We start from the raw sequence: 6,000 nt of genomic DNA on the forward strand, positions 1-6,000 counted from the left end.
ATTGCCGAGAGGGCCCAGAGATACCTCTCCAACAATCGGAGTGACAAATCCTAATCTCGAAATACGCCAACCCAACATCGACCATTGGAGACACCTGTAGTACTCCTTTATAATCACCCAGTTACGTTGTGACGTTTGGTAGTACCCAAAGTGTTCCTCCGGTAAACGGGAGTTGCATAATCTCATAGTCATAGGAACATGTATAAGTCATGAAGAAAGCAATAGCAACATACTAAACGATCGGGTGCTAAGCTAATGGAATGGGTCATGTCAATCAGATCATTCTACTAATGATGTGACCTCGTTAATCAAATAACAACTCATTGTTCATGGTTAGGAAACATAACCATCTTTGATTAACGAGCTAGTCAAGTAGAGGCATACTAGTGACACTCTGTTTGTCTATGTATTCACACATGTATTATGTTTCCGGTAAATACAATTCTAGCATAAATAATAAACATTTATCATGATTATAAGGAAATAAATAATAACTTTATTATTGCCTCTAGGGCATATTTCCTTCAGTCTCCCACTTGCACTAGAGTCAATAATCTAGATTACACTGTAATGAATCTAACACCCATGGAGCTTTGGTGCTGATCATGTTTTGCTCGTGGAAGAGGCTTAGTCAACGGGTCTGCAACATTCAGATCCGTATGTATCTTGCAAATCTCTATGTCTCCCACCTGGACTAGATCCCGGATGGAGTTGAAGCGTCTCTTGATGTGTTTGGTCCTTTTGTGAAATCTGGATTCCTTTGCCAAGGCAATTGCACCAGTATTGTCACAAAAGATTTTCATTGGACCCGATGCACTAGGTATGACACCTAGATCGGATATGAACTCCTTCATCCAGACTCCTTCATTTGCTGCTTCCGAAGCAGCTATGTATTCCGCTTCACATGTAGATCCCGCTACAACGCTTTGTTTAGAACTGCACCAACTGACAGCTCCACCGTTTAATGTAAACACGTATCCGGTTTGCGATTTAGAATCGTCCGGATCAGTGTCAAAGCTTGCATCAACGTAACCTTTTACGGTGAGCTCTTTGTCACCTCCATATACGAGAAACATATCCTTAGTCCTTTTCAGGTATTTTAGGATGTTCTTGTTAGGTTTCGTAGTAATTTCAAAAATTTTCCTACGCGCACACAGGATCATGTGATGCATAGCAACGAGAGGAGAGTGTTGTCTACGTACCCAACGCAGACCGACTGCGGAAGCGATGACACGACGTAGAGGAAGTAGTCGTACGTCTTCACGATCCAACCGATCAAGCACCGAAACTACGGCACCTCCGAGTTCGAGCACACGTTCAGCTCGATGACGATCCCCGGACTCCGATCCAGCAAAGTGTCGGGGAAGAGTTTCGTCAGCACGACGGCGTGGTGACGATCTTGATGAACTACAGCAGCAGGGCTTCGCCTAAACTCCGCTACAGTATTATCGAGGAATATGGTGGCAGGGGGCACCGCACACGGCTAAGGAATCGATCACGTGGATCAACTTGTGTCAACTTGTGTGTTTAGAGGTGCCCCTGCCTCCGTATATAAAGGAGGAGAGGAGGGGAGGCTGGCCGGCCAAAGAGAGAGGCGCAGGAGAGTCCTACTCCTTCTGGGAGTAGGATTCCTCCCCCCAATCCTAGTCCAACTAGGATTCCTCGGAGGGGAAGGGAGAGAGGGGGGCCGGCCACCTTCTCCTAGTCCTAATAGGACTAGGGGAGGGGGAAGAGGCGCAGCCACCTTGGGCTGCCCCTTTCTCCTTTCCACTAAGGCCCATGAAGGCCCATATGGCTCCCGGGGGGTTCCGGTAACCTCCCGGTAACCCGGTAAAATCCCGATTTCACCCGGAACACTTCCGATGTCCAAACATAGGCTTCCAATATATCAATCTTTACGTCTCGACCATTTCGAGACTCCTCGTCATGTCCATGATCACATCCGGGACTCCGAACAACCTTCGGTACATCAAAATGCATAAACTCATAATATAACTGTCATCGTAACCTTAAGCGTGCGGACCCTACGGGTTCGAGAACAATGTAGACATGACCGAGACACGTCTCTGGTCAATAACCAATAGCGGGACCTGGATGCCCATATTGGCTCCTACATATTCTACGAAGATCTTTATCGGTAAGACCGCATAACAACATACGTTGTTCCCTTTGTCATCGGTATGTTACTTGCCCGAGATTCGATCGTCGGTATCCAATACCTAGTTCAATCTCGTTACCGGCAAGTCTCTTTACTCGTTCCGTAATACATCATCTCACAACTAACATATTAGTTGTAATGCTTGCAAGGCTTATGTGATGTGTATTACCGAGAGGGCCCAGAGATACCTCTCCGACAATCGGAGTGACAAATCCTAATCTCGAAATACGCCAACCCAACATCGACCATTGGAGACACCTGTAGTACTCCTTTATAATCACCCATTTACGTTGTGACGTTTGGTAGTACCCAAAGTGTTCCTCCGGTAAACGGGAGTTGCATAATCTCATAGTCATAGGAACATGTATAAGTCATGAAGAAAGCAATAGCAACATACTAAACGATCAGGTGCTAAGCTAATGGAATGGGTCATGTCAATCAGATCATTCTACTAATGATGTGACCTCGTTAATCAAATAACAACTCATTTGTTCATGGTTAGGAAACATAACCATCTTTGATTAACGAGCTAGTCAAATAGAGGCATACTAGTGACACTCTGTTTGTCTATGTATTCACACATGTATTATGTTTCCGGTTAATACAATTCTAGCATGAATAATAAACATTTATCATGATATAAGGAAATAAATAATAACTTTATTATTGCCTCTAGGGCATATTTCCTTCAGTCTCCCACTTGCACTAGAGTCAATAATCTAGTTCACATCGCCATGTGATTTAACAGCAATAGTTCACATCACCATGTGATTAACACCCATAGTTCACATCGCTATGTGACCAACACCCAAAGGGTTTACTAGATTCAGTAATCTAGTTCACATCGCTATGTGATTAACACTCAAAGAGTACTAAGGTGTGATCATGTTTTGCTTGTGAGAGAATCTTAGTCAACGGGTATGTCATATACAGATCCGTAAGTATTTTGCGAATTTCTATGTCAACAATGCTCTCCATGGAGCTACTCTAGCTTATTGCTCCCACTTTCAATATGTATCTAGATCGAGACTTAGAGTCATCCAGATCTGTGTCAAAACTTGCATCGACGTAACTTTTTACGACGAACCTTTTGTCACCTCCATAATCGAGAAATATTTCCTTATTTCACTAAGGATAATTTTGACCAATGTCCAGTAATCTACTCTTAGATCACTATTGTACTCCCTTGCCAAATACAGAGCAAGGTATACAATAGGTCTGGTTCAAAGCATAGCATACTTTATAGAACCTATGACTGAGGCACAGGGAATGACTTTTCATTCTCTTTCTATTTTCTGCCATGGTCGGGTCTTGAGTCTTACTCAATTTCACACCTTGCAACACAGGCAAGAACTCCTTCTTTGACTGTTCCATTTTGAACTATTTCAAAATTTATCAAGGTATGTATTCATTGAAAAAATCTTATCAAGCGTCTTCATCTATATATATAGATCTTGATGCTCAATGTGTAAGCAGCTTCACCAAGGTCTTTCTTTAAAAACTTTTATTCAAGTATCCTTTCATGCTTTGCAGAATAATTCTACATTATTTCCGATCAACAATATGTCATTCACATATACTTATCAGAAATGTTGTAGTGCTCCCACTCACTTTCTTGTAAATACAGGCTTCACTGTAAGTCTGTACAATAACTATATGCTTTGATCAACTTATCAAAGCGTATATTCCAACTCCGAGATTCTTGCACCAGTCCATAAATGGATCGCTGGAGTTTGCACACTTTGTTAGCTCCCTTTGGATCGACAAAACCTTCTGGTTGCATCATATACAACTCTTCTTCCAGAAATCCATTCAGGAATGCAGTTTTGACATCCATCTGCCAAATTTCATAATCATAAAATGCGGCAATCGCTAACATGATTCGGACGGACTTAAGCATCGCTACGGGTGAGAAGATCTCATCGTAGTCAATCCCTTGAACTTGTCGAAAACCTTTTGCGACAAGTCGAGCTTTGTAGATAGTAACACTACTATCAACGTCCGTCTTCCTCTTGAAGATCCATTTATTCTCAATCGCTTGCCGATCATTGGGCAAGTCAACCAAAGTCCATACTTTGTTCTCATACATGGATCCCATCTCAGATTTCATGGCTTCAAGCCACTTTGCGGAATCTGGGCTCACCATCGCTTCTTCATAGTTCGTAGGTTCATCATGATCTAGTAGCATGATTTCCAGAAAAGGATTATCGTACCACTCTGGCGCGGATCTTACTCTGGTTGATCTACGAGGTTCAGTAGTATCTTGTTCTGAAGTTTCATGATCATCATCATTAGCTTCCTCACTAACTGGTGTAGGTGTCACAGAAACAGTTTTCTGTGATGTACTACTTTCCAATAAGGGAGCAGGTACAATTACCTCGTCAAGTTCTACTTTCCTCCCACTCACTTCTTTCGAGAGAAAATCCTTCTCCAGAAAGTTTTCGAATTTAGCAACAAAAGTCTTGCCTTTCGGATCTGTGATAGAAGGTGTATCCAATAGTTTCCTTTGGATATCCTATGAAGACGCACTTCTCCGATTTGAGTTTGAGCTTATCAGGATGAAACTTTTTCATATAAGCATTGCAACCCCAAATTTAAGAAACGACAGTTTAGGTTTCTTGCCAAACCATAGTTCACACGGTGTCGTCTCAACGGATTTAGATGGTGCCCTATTTAACGTGAATGCAGCTGTCTCTAATGCATAACCCCAAAACGATAGTGGTAAAGAGATATCATAGCTCGCACCATATCAAATAAAGTGCGGTTACGACGTTCGGACACACCATAACGATGTGGTGTTCCAGGTGGCGTGAGCTGTGAAACTATTCCACATTGTTTTAATTGAAGACCAAACTCGTAACTCAAATATTTGTCTCCGCGATCAGATCACAGAAACTTTATTTTCTTGTTACGATGATTTTTCCACTTCACTCTGAAATTCTTTGAACCTTTCAAATGTTTCAGACTTATGTTTCATCAAGTAGATATACTCATATCTGCTCAAATCATCTGTGAAGATCAGAAAATAATGATACCTGTCGCGAGCCTCAATATTCATCGGACCACATACATCAGTATGTATGATTTTCAACAAATCTATTGCTCGCTCCATTGTTCCGAAGAACAGAGTCTTAGTCATCTTGCCCAAGAGGCATGGTTCGCAAGCATCAACTGATTCATAATCAAGTGATTCCAAAAGCCCATCAGTATGGAGTTTCTTCATGCGCTTTACACCAATATGACCTAAACGGCAGTGCTACAAACAAGTTGCACTTATCATTATTAACTTTGCATCTTTTGGTTTCAATATTATGATTATGTGTATCACTATGATCGAGATCCAACGAACTATTTTCATTGGGTGTGTAACCATATAAGGTTTCATTCATGTAAACAGAACAACAATTTATTCTCTTACTTAAATGAATAACCGTATTACAATAAACATGATCAAATCATATTCATGCTCAACGCCAACACCAAATAACACTTATTCGGGTTCAACACTAATCCCGAAAGTATAGGGAGTGTGCGACGATGATCATATCAATCTTGGAACCACTTCCAACATACATCGTCACTTCACCCTTAACTAGTCTCTGTTTATTCTGCAACTCCCGTTTTGAGTTACTAATCTTAGCAACTGAACTAGTATCAAATACTGAGGGGTTGCTATAAACACTAGTAAAGTACACATCAATAACATGTATATCAAATATACTTATGTTCACTTTGCCATCCTTCTTTTCCGCCAATCACTTGGGGTAGATCCGCTTCCAGTGACCAGTCCCTTTGCAGTAGAAGCACTTAGTCTCAGGCTTAGGACCAGACTTGGGCTTCTT

The sequence above is a fragment of the Triticum aestivum genome, chromosome 2A, assembly GCF_018294505.1.
Source record: "Triticum aestivum cultivar Chinese Spring chromosome 2A, IWGSC CS RefSeq v2.1, whole genome shotgun sequence".
NCBI classification, from domain to species: domain Eukaryota; kingdom Viridiplantae; phylum Streptophyta; class Magnoliopsida; order Poales; family Poaceae; genus Triticum; species Triticum aestivum.